Here is a 14,880-nt window from a genome sequence, read left to right as displayed (position 1 = left end):
TTTCTTCGCTACATAATATTTATTAACAAATTTCATTTCGGTGCTGTTTTTTCTCTGCTTCGCACTGTTTTAGTTTTTCGACGGAAGTATGAAACTAAAAACTAATAATAATGTGACCTTAATGACCGAAGACACAATTGTTAAATAATAATATTTCGTAATGATATATGGCTTAAATTAACAATTGAACTTCATTGTAATTGCCGATAGTTCATAGATATTTATTCACTTAAAATAGAGTTGTCAAGGCAAAGTCATTTGACCACTAGCAATAGCAGCGTCCTCTCCGAATTTTACGAACTAGCTCTGCTTCTCTTGGAGCGAATAAGGTCGCTCAATCTCCGCGGGTTATTCGCCAAAAGCTTCCTAATTAAGTGTTATTTGTAGCTTAGCTGGCTCAGGTATAGAACCGGGCATTTCTTTTAATTACTTTGCTTCAGCTCTGACAGCTGTATTATGTCAAACTTTAAGCTGCCTGTTTCCATGGCTCGCTGCATTTAGCGTTGCACATAAATCACAATTAGCGGGACCGCAAACTGTTAATGCTACTGAACCAAAAGTCTAAACAGCGCGACCACCAACTGTCATAGGCGAAGCTGATGCTAAAATAAATGCTAGAGCTAAGCCAATTGTTAAATAAACATAGCAGGTTGCCAGTTGGTGGTTGGGGGTTGGGGGAAGACGCGCTTGGGGCCCGCTGGTGGCACAACGATTTAGTTAAACATTTAGTCAGCAGCTAATTATGAATAATTAATTGGCACACATTGCTGCTGCACACGCTGCCTGAGCTCAGCTGCCGGCTCAACTGTTTACTCTTGGTTACCACAAATGATTTCAAGGCATTTGCATTCTACTATATTCGTAAGCTGCTGCTGCTGGCTGCTGCAGTTGCTCGAGCAGCTGCTGGCTGAAATGTTGCTTTGCTAATTAGTTAACAACACGCCCGCCTTAAGGTTACTCATACGGACACACAAGTGTATATACGTGTGTATATAAATGCAAATGTATATGTGCTGTCACAGTTTATCTCGCAGCGTTTTGGCACATTTAGCGTCTCATGTTCAGCTACAGTCTGTGTCTGTGTCTGCGGCGTGGCAGTGGCAGTGACTCGTAGCTGCAAGGTGTTAATTACACAGAGCAAATGTATTTATAATAATTATGATGATAAATACGGCGCCAACTTATGTCTGCGTCGCTTATGAATTCCAGCTTTCAAATTAAAATTATATGACATGCAATTAAGTTGCTGGGCAACAACACTATAAGAGCTTTATAGTATACCCTGTAGTCATGAAAGAGACACTTGGGTAGGCTGTTCATTTAATTGATTCACATTGAAATTGTTTTTAGTTTAATTTGCATTGGAGTCAATACACTAAATTAAGCTTCAACTAAATAATACTGACCTCACTCTTGACATTGTGTACCAAATACAAATAATTGGCTGCTAGCTAACTTTCAAGTGCAAACATAACAAACTTGGCCAACAAATGTTGTGTGTACATGTAAAAACAAAAGAAATTCTGAGGCATTTAGAAATGAATAGTAAACGGCATCAAGTCAATTTTAGCAAACATCAAACATTTGTCACTCAATCACCAGTAAAACGAAACAAATTAGACAAACACATTCACACACACATACCCATAATATGTTACACACATGTGTGGAAGAGAACTTTAGAAAATCAAAGTCAATTAAATTTTGAGAGGCGTTATCAGAGCGGCTGATTGATGAACAAATTGCAGAGAGTGGACCACTGAGGCCGACATTTGAAACGTGTATCTGTGCTGCGGTGTTGCATGTGTGTATGTGGTAGACTGCGCTCGTTAAGTGTAGCAAACACCACACCACACATTACGGCGATTTTCTGAACAAGCGGCGCTTACCGCACACGCAACTAACGCCATGGAGCTCAATGTTGGAGCGGAGCAGCAACTCAGTTCTGATTGATTGACAGCCTGTGTGTTGTCGTCCAACCACACACACACATATACACACTTACAGATCATGGCAGGGCAGTCAGATGGCTGCTCATTTGGCAATCGTCTATAAACAAAACGTTGCATACCTTGGGGCACTTGCCACAGCCTTAACTTGCCCTGAGGCTTACATTTCACCAAACTTCAAGACTGTGGCTCATTTGTTTTTGTTGCGATTACGTGTGTATGTGTGGGGGGAATGCTTTTAGTGTTAAACTTTGTTTGTCGAAACAAAAGTTTTGCTAGTCGGACCTCAGGTGGAAAAAGTTTTACCCCCACATAAGAAGTGAATGCGGCCACATAAAACTTGGCTCAGTTCTCAAATGCTTGACAACATACGTCTAGTGTATGTGTGTAAATTTGTTGTGCATTTTAATTTACTAGCATCAACAACAAGTGTGCATTTATTTATAGCCCCACGGCATTATGAATGTGAATAAAGTTTACAAGAGGAAGTAGCTATTCAATTGGCAGTTGCCTTGGCGCTCGAATTAATTTTTGTTATATTACTTCTGTAATTTCTTGGGTAATTGGTAATATAAGTTATGATATTACAAAATGAGAATATTTACGATTTGGAAGCAATTGAGTTTGCTCAGTAATGATCGAAAGATCTTATTTAATGAATTTGAGAGCATTCAGACACAATATCTTTGAAGCAGCTGCTAATAGTTTCACCAATGTACAATATTCAATTTTGTTAGCACTTGTTTTTGCTAACCATTATTTGAATTATTAATGAAATAAAAATAATTTAAGCATTTAATTTTTATCGGGACAACATCTCTAAAAGTTTGGCATCATCTACGCTTTAGAAAGAAAATATGATTGAAAGCTGATTGTTCACCTCAAAATTACTAAGCGGATTCAGCAACAAAAATAATGAGAAGTAAAGCTCAGACTTGGGCTGAATATTTAAAGTCAGTTTTGATTAAAAATTCATCCAAGTGATTTGTAACTTCATATGTACTGAAAAAATTTACCTTGCACAAATCCAACAATTCTTGTCGTGTTTTTGTTGTTTCAAGCTGAAATACTGCTTTTGTCCTGCTGCAAGCAAGAGGAGATAAAAAGAATTGAAAATGCAAGGGTAAAGCTTGAAGTATCCTGAATTCTATATCTGATTGAATTTTGTTGGCCATCCTTTTTATGTTTCATATTTTTATGACGTTTTACGTGGCACGCAACAACAACAATATAATCTACTCATATGGCTCAGTTATGGTATGCTGTTGTCGCTTGCGTTCGGCTTATTAGTTATATAATGTGGGAGCGGGTGTCCCCATACGGCAAAAAAATAAAATAAATATATCAGCGCAGCACTAAACGCTTACCCAGCACATACCTGACTTAGCCCGAAGCTCAATGATGTTGTTTGCTTAAACAAGCTGCAGTGGCCAATAAATGCGGTGATGGCCAAACATGGCACAAGACACCAAATTGTCGATTAAATTGCGATATATAAGCCATAACTTGAGCTGGCGCTGCTGTTGATTTGAAGAACAAGCAAGTCGTTTGCTCGTAAATGAAGAATTGATTGCAATAAAACACTCTGGCATGCATATTACATAAAGAAACGGTTTTAAATTGATTGTATTCTATATATTCTTAATTGAACTAAAAGTTAAACAAAGCTAAGGCATTTCCTTAACCTTTCTGAGCATGCACAAAATTAATTATTAAGTCTAATTTGCAAGCCAAGAGTTCTTCAGTTAACTGCTTCGATGACTTGGCATTTGAAAATGTTGTGTATGCAGCTTTTGGTTGTCTTCCAGCAGTTGGCTGCATGCCCAGTTGCAGGCTTGGCCGCAAAACGCAGACCACATTTAATAAAAGGCAACCAATAACAACAACAACAAGAACAAGAACAGCAGAAACTTGCAGCGTTGACTGCTGCTAAACGAGCTCAGTGTGTTTTGGCCAACTAAACACTTGCTATTGTGCAGCTGAGCAGTCCTTGTCCTTGTCGCGCCACATTAAACTCACACACACACACACACATGCTCTTGTTGACAGCAAGTAAAAGTCTAAAGCATACTTTGGGGCGTTGTCAGCGAAGCGTGCAAGTCACTTTGGTTGCTTTGCCCTCGCCAAAATTGCACTTGACCATGTCCTGCAAACAACTCCCGCGCTGGACAACTAATTGAGCTTACTCAGCTGGGCGTGGCTGCTTTAAATTGCATGCAGTTTTAAAATGGCGTCAGCTGAGCCACGTAAATTAATTTGCAAAGCCATTCCCAACCACATAATAGAACAAAGGAATATGGAAATTGTTGTGTACTCAGCTTGACTTGTTTGGGGGAGTTGATTGCTGAATTGGATTAGCGGTTTATACAATTTAATTTAGATGCAAAACATTCTAAAAAGCGCTGACTTTTGCTTCTTTCGTTTCTCTTCTTTTTTTTTTTAAGCAATGCAAAGCAGTCAAAACATTTGAACTGGGTTTTGTTATTTGCTTTATAAACATTTGCATATGTCTGGCGTGCAGTTGTCGTTACCACCACGTCCTATGCCTAAATAGGCTTAAAGTCGCTTAAAGTAAATTCTCTCTTTGCTGTTAAAAACGCGAGTACAAACTGTTAAATAGCATAGATCGTCATTGCAGACTTAACATGGCGTATACTTGCTCTGTTAACTTAACATTTGCGTGCGCAGCATCAACTATAAAAGCCGCGCAGCTGTCCCGAGCAGAGCTGAGTCTGCGATCAGCCGTCAACGGGAACAGATCAAAGTACAGTGCAGTGCAAGTGCTGAACCTAAATAAATAATTAAACATGTAAAGTGCCAGCGACTGTGGCTTCTCAAGGGGCGAGCGGAGAGCGGCTAGAGGTGAATTGTTTTGTTGTTGGCAGCAAAGTGTGTAAAGTTATCTCAAGAACAAGAACTGATTCAAGCGAAAGCATTAAAACTCAACAATTTGCAAAATCGTGCTATTGTTTCCTTAAGTTCTCCTTACAATGTAAAGTTTCAAGGAAACCGAAGCGAAGAACAAAAGCGTACGCAGTGAATAAATCACTCGAGGAATATGACAAACACCTGCTGATTGGCAGACAACAAAATTTCTTGCATTCTACGCTCTTTCTTCTACTTCTACACTGTGCTACGTGGAACGTGGAACGTGGAACGTTTGAGCTGTCGCGCTGTCAGCTATTTATAAGTCCTTTTCATGCTTTATTTCATATTGTTTTGCATAGAAGACGCAGGCGCTGGCTTTGCATCCTGCTGGCGTTGGCTGTTGTTGCTGGTGCTGCTGTATTTGGTGTTGTTGTTGACACTTTTAATGCTGATTAATGGCAGCCCGGCAGAGTATGCCATAAAACATGTCGCACATATAAATGAATTGTAATGGCTGCGCCAGCGAAGGCCAATTCAGCTGCAAGCCACGGCACAACAAAATGCTTATTACTTCAAGCTAATAACTCAAGCCAGTTGCTTTTAAACACATATACATATATGTATACGCTTAAGTGTGTGTGTGTGTGTGTGTGTGTGTGTGTGTGCGTACATTAATCTTTGCGGCTGTTCAGCCAGACGTATGAGTTATGATGCGTACATAGATTGCAACAATAGCACACAAATTTCAAAATTTAAGCATTCCACCATGGCTAAAAGATCCAATATTTTGGCATAAATAAAATAACATGAAGAACATACACGTGTTCAATGCTTTAAATCGGCTTACATTCTTTGATTCCTTAATAATTATTTTAGTCCAAAAAAATGAGCTGATTTAGATTTGTTTTGAATTGTATAAAGTGGAAGTATGTGAAATGCATATCAAGTGATATGTTAGTACGTGCTATTTCTTTTATAATATACACAATACGTATGTTGAATATAGTTAATATATAAATGTTGATAAATGTTAAAAAAAAAAGGTATTATATTTTAGCCAGTTAGCCCTCCTGTATCAAGTTTAATTACAAAATCCAAGAATGATTAAATACAGTATCGCGATTCTATTCTATTATTATATCCAATTAGCAACATTTTTCTAGGAACATTTTTTTGTTTTGTGTACTTATTTTTGCGCGAGGTGAAATTCTGAACTTCTATAATAATTTCAAAACATATGTTATAATATGAAGATACTGTCTTTAAAATGGAAATAATAGACAATGAGATTGTATGTACTGGAGGTTAAATTATTAGGGGTGCTACAGAAATTAAGAAGTTCGAATGCTTTCAGCGCCTAAATGGGAGCAGCATAACTTATTTCACTAGTGATTTCTATGGCACTCCTGTATTTATTTCGCGACTTTTTACAAATACTCCATTGTGTAAAGCTCAAAACCAGCATTTAGCAAATCTTCTGCTGTCATCTGAAGAATTTCTTTGTAATTCAAGTAAAAAAGTATATTATGCTTTTAATGCTTGTGCTCTAAACTTGTTGTCGCTTGTCGTTTGCTTGGTGCCCCGCTGAATCCAATTAAGCAGTTGTCTATTAGAGACCGCAGTAGCTGCAATGCCGCCACGCCCTCTAGCATTGCAATTACGCCCCCTTGAAGCTGTGTCGCCTCCTAGTAGTTGAATGATTGAACAATTGGCTCGGGGGATGGACTCGCCTTGCCAGCAGCACCGACTACGTGGCGTCAATGATGCTGCTTTTCCACACTAAAACTATTAAGCTGGCCATATATAGTAACGTGGACAGTCTGGGCCGAGAGCGGAAATTGCCGCTACAAACTGTGCTTATGGCCATTAGATATGCACTTTGATTACACATTACCCATTTTATTGAAAGTAAACACCACGTTGCAATGAATTGCACAAATTTGGCAAAAACAAATAAATAAAGTGCCAATTAGCATGTCAATGGGAGAGTCCACACATGTGTGTGCACAAAAACAAAATGTGTATGAAAATAACTGTTAATTAGCTGATGGATTTTCGCACAGTCAGCTTGATTGAAGTGCGGCCTTGTGCGGTTAATTAAAAAGTTATGACCACTATCATATACAGAGTGGAGCTCCGCTCCCATAGTAAGTGTTGTGCTTAGTTCACCACAGAGTGCCATCAATGGCCTCAAAGAAGTGTACAAACACGAATAAATCTTGCGTAATTAGGTTAATGCATGTATACAAATGTATGTGGAGATAAATATGTGGACAGTTGGTGGCCATAAATGAGCTTATCTTTTGGCCATTTGAGCAGCCATCAAATTACATGTTATGCGTTTAAATTAATCTTATGTGGAGTAGTATTAATTAAGACGCGTTAAGTACAACATTAAGACGCGCCGTAAGAAATGTTTCAGAAATATTTTAAATGCCAATTTGGAAAGAATTTATTTCAGTTAATTTGTTAACTGCTCTTTCCCTAATACGTTAAGCGGATTTATGCGTAAATAGCCCGTGCTATAAATTATTAATTTGTGTGCTTAGTTCAAATATTTATGTTATTACTTGTACCTTGAGCGAACACTCGATATAGTGATCCTAATGTGGCTGTAATATTTCCACTCTGGAAAGTGATATTTATATTTTTTTCCTTTTACCTCTTTATACCAAGAGCCAAAGCTTGAAACTTGAATACAATACTGATCTTTTTGGCTTTTGGAATAATGGAATGGTTTTTTTTTGTAAAACTGAAGTATTTTCAAAATGCCCCTTTACATATAACTTAGATTCTCAGCGTTTTAATTTAATAAAACATTATTTTGTTGCTGAATCGGAGCTCTGCAAAGATTGAAAACTGTCAAAATTACATAAAACTATAAATTCTCACGTCATTTCGCCAACTGACAGCTTTTGTTTTATAGCTCCGACTGCTTACTATTTTATTCGTTACTTGACTAAATTTTATTTTAAACAAGTTTATATTGGCTCATTTTTTATACAGCTTTGACATTTTTGTAAAAAATGGGAAAAGGGGGGTATTATGAAGTTGCTCAATGTATGTACAGGGAGAAGGAGGCGTGGCAGACCCCATAAGTATTTATATTCTTGATCAGCTCGACGAGCTGAGTCGATATAGCCATGTCGTCTGTCCGTCCGTCCGGTCTGTCGTGCTGTAATGATGTGCGTGTTCCCAGGCACTCTAAGAGGCTAAGAGCCAACAAATTTGGTATGTAGGTGCTCCTATATCCAGGACACTACGCTTTTATTTTATTTTTTTTTATTTCCCTCCCCTTCCCCCGCAAATCGAGTTAAAACTATATAAGGCAAGTTACAAACAAATCTTTTAAAATCTGAAAAAATCACAAAATTTCCTAGTCATGTTTTTCGACCGATTGTGAAAATTTCAAACGATCGGATAAATAACATAGGAATATTCACATTTAATTTTTCCATGCAAGCGGGGTGCACGTGCTGACGCGCCATACAGACGTCGCTCGCGACGCAGCGGCTTCGTCGCTGCTGACGCTACAGCGAAAACGAGCTTTGACTCGTTAGCTGTTTTTGTGTGTATGTGTTTTGTGAGTGCATGCGTGTGTTTGCTGGCGATACACTAGTCAAAGTGTATTTTAAATGTTGGTGGCGCCCCAACTTTAATGCGTTTTTGGCTTTGCAAGCATTAACTAGTTCCTTAACTGTCTGACAGCTTCCCCCCTTGATCTTACTCTACTACGACCAAGATTTGTTCAATAATATCACTTACCTTAAACGGCGTTTGTTTTTCTTTAATTGCACAAGTATCAAAAGCTTTCATATATATATAAGAATGAGTAACCAAACACAAGATTTAGGTGTAAAATAGAGGCGGCAATCATGAGAGAGAAATCACATAAATAGCTTTGAAAGAGAAAAAACAACGACGCTTTGGCGTTTCAATGTTTTTCAGTTTTTGCTCAATGCGATTATATTTGTTGTTGTTGTTTTTATTGACACATTGGCCAGGCAAAATGGCAACAAATGTCGGCAGCCATCATGGCACTAAAGCATACACATATGCGAGCATTATGTGCATTGGGCATAGCTACAAACAATTTATGTGCAAACAACGGTTACGTCTCGTTACGTTGGCCTCCACCCTTTGACAGTGGCACCCACCAACCAACCAATCAACCCACCCACCCATCATCCAAGTTTTTTCTGCTTTCAGCTGGTTCACAGCCATAGTTGAAATTGAATTTCGCTGCATGTGCTTTCTCATTTCTCATTTCTCATTCGCCTGCTCGCTCGCTTTTGGCGATTGCATTTTTGACAGCCAACGGCCGCCGAATTGTGGCGCGGCTTAAATAATAAATGGTATGACTTAATACCATATTAAAGCAACAGCGTATCCAGCTCTCGGTTCCACTTAATAATTCACAGTTACATGCGCTTCTATGTGTGCCAAAGTAAATCCCATGACATCTATGTATGAATGTTTGCCGTGGTAAAAAAGGGTCGAGCATTTTGTTAATAAATATGCGAGTAGGGAGCCTCCCAACGGAATATACACATATGTACATATGATTAACTGATTTTTACAAAAAATTCCATTAAACGCATGAGATTAGTGGGAAGTGCCATAATATGTTTCAATTAATTAGGTTTCACTAAACGAGTTTGATGAATATTTAATGTACATAAGTTTAATATTTATGTAGGTTTGAATTATATTATATTCCATATATGGAAAAATGTAAGCTGAAACTTAAAGTTTAATTATTGCCACACATAATTCTTTAATATCCTTGCTTCAACTATTATCTCTACTCTGAGCTAAAAGCTATTGATAAACTTATATAAATCTAATCGATACTTAATTTTGTTTGATCGCTGCCTGCTTTCTTGCCGTTTTATTTAACTTCACAGGCTAATCCCAATTCCATATTTATAAAGTTAAATATTTTATGTATGAATGAAACTGAACAAATTTTTTTTTCTATTTTTTGCAGGTGAGTATGCCAAAGAATACATATCTCTCTATATTTTAACAATTATAAAGCTGTAAGTACAAGTGTTTTTCTTTTGTCATCACTTTATTCTCAATAAAGTTTAAAGTTTGTCTGCACCACAGCGCCATCTAGCGTTTAAAGCAAATGGCAATTAGTTAATACACAATAACTTGCAGCCGGCCTTGGTTATGCAGTTTGCTTGGTCCGCAGGATGTGCGGCCCACAATTGTTCCACATACCAAAAGTAAATGACAGCAAATAGAGAGAGAGAGAGAGAGAGAGAGGAAGAGAGAGAGAGAGAGAGAGAGAGACGACGACGTAAATTTTAGCATATTTTACGCCTCGATTTGCAAAACTCTTGGTCATGGTCATGCCAGCTTGCACGTATCCGTCCGGATTGCTACTTCCTGGCAGTCTTCCGTTCAGCTGTGGCACATTTTGTTGTTGTTTTACTCACTGTTTGTTGATTTTTTTAATTTGTTAAATTGTGTCTGGTCGCAAAATATGCACAGAGATAAAACGCGTGACTCAAAGACAATGAGAGTGGCAGCGAGATGGCATGGCCAGAGATAGTGACAATGAGTAAGAGAAAGAGAGAGAGTGAGAGAGAAAGAGAAAGCAGCAGTCAGCATAGCATAGTGTGATTTCAATTTGACTCACAATCACAGTCACAGTCACAGTCACCGACACAGTCACAGTTGCAGCCAGCGTGAGGCGTTTCACATTTGCGGAATTAAATTTTGCATATGTAATGCATCGTGCCACATGTGGCAGCTACAGTAGCCTTTTGTGGCTGACTGTACCCAGGTGAGCGTGTGTGTATGTGTTTTCTCTCAACATACAGGTGCTATAATTAAAACAAGTTCTTCTGTTGTTCTTGCTGCCTGCGCTCTTAAAAGTCTTGTATGCTCTGTTGGCGTTGGCGGTGCCGCTGCTTTGCCCATCATTGTCCATAACAATGAAGCGACGGCTCGTAAAGCTTTATGACCCACACGCTCAGATACATATTGCATGTGTGTGCGTGTGTGTGTGCTTGTACGTGTGTGTTTGAGCGCACCTGGTGGCTGAGGTTGGCAGCGTTTGCTGCGGGCTTTAAATGAAATTATTGGTTTATTTATGAAACGAAATGGCCAACAAATTGTGATTGCAGATTGCAGAAAGGAAAGACAACATCAAGTGACCATTGAACGAGCACATAAAAAAAGAAATCCCAATATATATGCACAGGCGTATTTAAAAACACAACACTCAGAGGTGGACTACTTGAAGCAGTGTTTTCATATCATTGAAATAACTATCAGCAGCTGGGGAAACATCGATCACTTGTTGGAACAATTTCTTTGTGCCAAAACTCGCTGCAAACAACACTTTAAACATTTTGTTGCGAGCAACTTGGGGCACGAAACTGGACAACTTCCACTTGCTTGTCATTCATTAATTTAGCGAAAGAGAACCCTAAAGCGCTGCTATTTGGTGTAAACCGCAGGCGAACCTACGCCAAAAGTATCGGCAACAACTAGACGCACAGCAAGTGGGCGGTCGAGAAAAAACTGTCGAGAAAATAGAAAAGTTTCGCAACAAATGTCCAAAAGCCACTTAACGGCGAATTAGAGCGCAAACATCAACAGCAGCAGCAGCAGCAGTAGAAGCTATAAGCTGAGAAGCGCAAAGAGAGGCGTGCGCGTGCGGTAGCAGCCGCAGGCCAACAATAACAACAACAGCAAAAGTACAGTTAACGCTAAAAGGATACACAAACTTTTCAAACGTCACCACTCAGCACACAGAGGCATCAATTAGAGTGCACGCTCCGCTTCTCCAAATTACGTATAGCAACTGTTAGTTTCCAAATGCCATGGGTGGATATAATATCCAAATAGATATATTTGGAGTGAGATTTTCCCTTGCAGTTGATTATGAAAATATTAAGTTATTTGCATACTACTCCAACTGCAAAAGCTTTTAAGGACATAATGTTCTTTTTAATAGTCCACACTACGCGCGCTCATTTTTCACTAACAACTTTGACCCAAATTTTTTGCTCAATGGGTGCCCACTAGTTGGTTAAAGCATCACACTCTGGTGCATAGAATAATGAAAATGCGATGCTTTAATTTTGTTTACACTTGTAACTCGAAGAAGAATACACTCTAAAAATACCATTGAAAAACTATGTAAAATGACCAATTAATTGATCAAACATAAAGTCTAATAACATATTTAATTAGCAGAAAAATATTTTATTTTAGCTTTACATTTTCTTATACATAGATTACATGTCTAACATGTCTCACGAATTGCATGCATATAAAGATAAAAATTTTAAATTTGTTTCGGCAAGCGTATTCAAAAGTCAGTCAAGTTCAACTTTCGCGTGTGGGCCGCAGTTGTTGCTGCTTCTGTTTGATGTCAAATGTTGTAGACGCAACAGATTAATCGCAGCGTGTGTCCAGTGTCCAATTTAAGCAGACAAGGCCAACAGAATTCTACGAAATTTCCATGAACAAATGAAAATCGTTGTCACAACATTTAATTTGTGCGCTTTGTTGTTGTTGTAGTTTACTCTTTTGCTGGCAAATTGCTTTTTGGAATTAGCAACAATTGAAGATTGTTGTGCTTTGCTTTTCATTTATTGAATTGCTGCGCTGCGTTCTCCTTTCTTCTGTTTTTGTTATGCAATTTGTGTAAGGACTTGTTCCAACGTATTAACAACAAAAACACCGTTGTTATTGTTGCTACACAAATTGAAAGGCAACAAACTTTAATTAAGTTTCGTTTTGGTTGCCAGGTGTTAGCGAGACGGCCTGCTGTAATTAACTATGTAAATACATGTGTGTGCTGCTGGCGTTACATTACGTGACGTAACGTGACGTGATAGAATCACGTTACCGCACCCTTTACACTTTTACCAAAAAAATAAACACAATGCTCATTAAAAGGCCTACAGCAATAACAAACAAAGCAAAAGTTAGCCCCGCAGGCCAACTTCAGCTATCAATCATATTTGTTGCGCTCAGTTACTTACGGCTTACTGCTTGCCCAGCTATTTTCCACTTCAATTAATCATCTACAGGCAGCCATCTAACCATAGTCAATGCCGCAGCAGCTCCAAAACAAAAGAAAATCGCTTAACCTACTTTTTGGCCGCTTGCGATTGTGTGTGTGTGTGTGTGTTTGAGCCGCGCGCTTGACAAAAGACAAATGTCAACGGGGTATGATGTGTGTGTGGTGTGGTTCATCATTTTATGTGACACGTGCTGCTATAATTTTTGCTTTTTGGCTGGAATAATGTTTGTGCTATTGCTGAGCATAGCATGTGCTCCAGAGATTTAATTACAACTGGCTTCCAGCATTTCGACGATTTCGAGAAGCAATTTCTAAAATTATGCAATAAAATATTTACAAAAATAAATAACTAAGTTTAGGTATAAAAATATTAGAAAACACCAAACCAAATATAAAGTTTTGAATGTTGAAAGTTGTGGCCACAGGAAATGTACAGAATATTCGAAAGAGTTCATGTAAGGCATTATACTTAAATCAAGTTGAACTTGATTTGCGGTTAATTCAGTGGTTCACGCATAAAACTAAATTTTTTATCTGTGTAAACGGGATAAGTTATTAAAGTCCCATCAAGAAAAATTATTGCAAAAAATATAAATCTATTTATTAAATTCTTACTACAGGATTTAAGTTTGTGAGGTCCACTTTTTCTTCTTATTTTCAGCTTACAGCTAAATTGACATTTATACATGCTTGGTCCCCTAGCCAAGTTTAAAGCCAAACACACTAATTCCAGTGACAATTTATTGTCAGCTTGTCATGTTGTTGTTGTCATATTTAATATTTGTGCCTTTGTCTGCAGGATGAGCAGGCAAATGTCTTGCACCGAAGCATTAAGCAGACTTAGCAGTTAATTAGTATCGGTTTTCAGTTCTCTTGGCTTTAATAAGCATCAAATATGCATTAAGTTTAGGCGCTGCAATTACCGTTTACCATAGAAGATTGTTTCTACAGTGCTAGATAGATAGGATTTCAGCCTAATAAGTACCAGCCGTTGCCATTGATTAAGGACACGAACATGTGTGCGTTGAGTAAGACAATGCCAGATATTTTATATAGCCAGCTCAATTTCAATTGCAAGTCTGTGTTGCATGGCCTCAGGCACACTGGCGTGCACTGCGGTTGCTGTGGCTTTCTAATGAGACACAAACACAGACGCATACCGACGCACAATCACAAATGCTAGTTGTAGCTGCTGAGTGTAAAGTGCTGTCACGCATACGCCACGTGTGGCAGGTATTTGGTGAGGCAAGCATAACTTTGCTGCTGGCTGCTGGGTGTTGCCTGACAAATCAAATATGCAAATAGATGCCAGGCTACAGCTAACGCTGTTTGCTAGTATACATCCTGGCAAACTGAACCCTGACTAAACTGGTCTCGGTGCAGCTTTAGCTTGTGCTGAAAACTCTCCAAGTTTTTGATAGCAGGAAATTTGCAATTATTGGTATTCAATTTCCGCTCTCGCATTTATTTTGCAATATGTATGCATGAGATAGAGAGAGAGAGAGAGAGAGAGAGAGAGAGAGAGATAGAGAGAGAGAGAAAGGCATAGCAGACGTAACTGTAATTATCGTAACTGTACTTCGGCTTGTATGGGATGCTTGAAGTTAAGCAAGCAACGACCTAAATATATGCTAAGCTCCTCTCTTAGCAAACAAATATATATTTTATGTTGAGCGCAGTATTTATTGCTTTTTTTTATTGACTTCATGTATTAATCACTATAAATGCTGAAGCCCAAGGCAAACTTATAATTTATGCACATACGCTTTTTGATATTTTCGAAGACTTGCTTAAAACCCTACTTACCTTAGCATATCAGATTGAACTTTAACCTTCACTATATGCTTGGGGTAGCGCTATTCGCGTTGCCTTACTCCGAGGATGTGATATCCTTGTCACACGTCATTTGATTTGCAACTTTGAAATGGCAAAGGCAACAACAGCAACAATAAATTTCTATGGCCTAACCTGGGGCAAACTTTGACAAACACTTGAAAAGATGACAGCAGG

At 38.4% G+C, this 14,880-nt stretch overlaps 1 protein-coding gene across 2 annotated transcripts in view; it reads left to right on the top strand.

Annotated features, from left to right (window-relative positions):
• Nucleotides 1-14,880, top strand: part of LOC108607786 (guanine nucleotide-binding protein subunit gamma-e) — a 44,078-nt gene that overhangs the window by 22,612 nt on the left and 6,586 nt on the right. The window lies entirely within an intron of this gene.

Source organism: Drosophila busckii, unplaced genomic scaffold (assembly GCF_011750605.1).
Source record: "Drosophila busckii strain San Diego stock center, stock number 13000-0081.31 unplaced genomic scaffold, ASM1175060v1 chrUn_07, whole genome shotgun sequence".
In the NCBI taxonomy this organism is placed as follows: Eukaryota; Metazoa; Arthropoda; class Insecta; order Diptera; family Drosophilidae; genus Drosophila; species Drosophila busckii.
The sequence above is the reverse complement of the archived record's forward strand: the minus strand, read 5'-3'. Positions and strand labels throughout refer to the sequence as shown.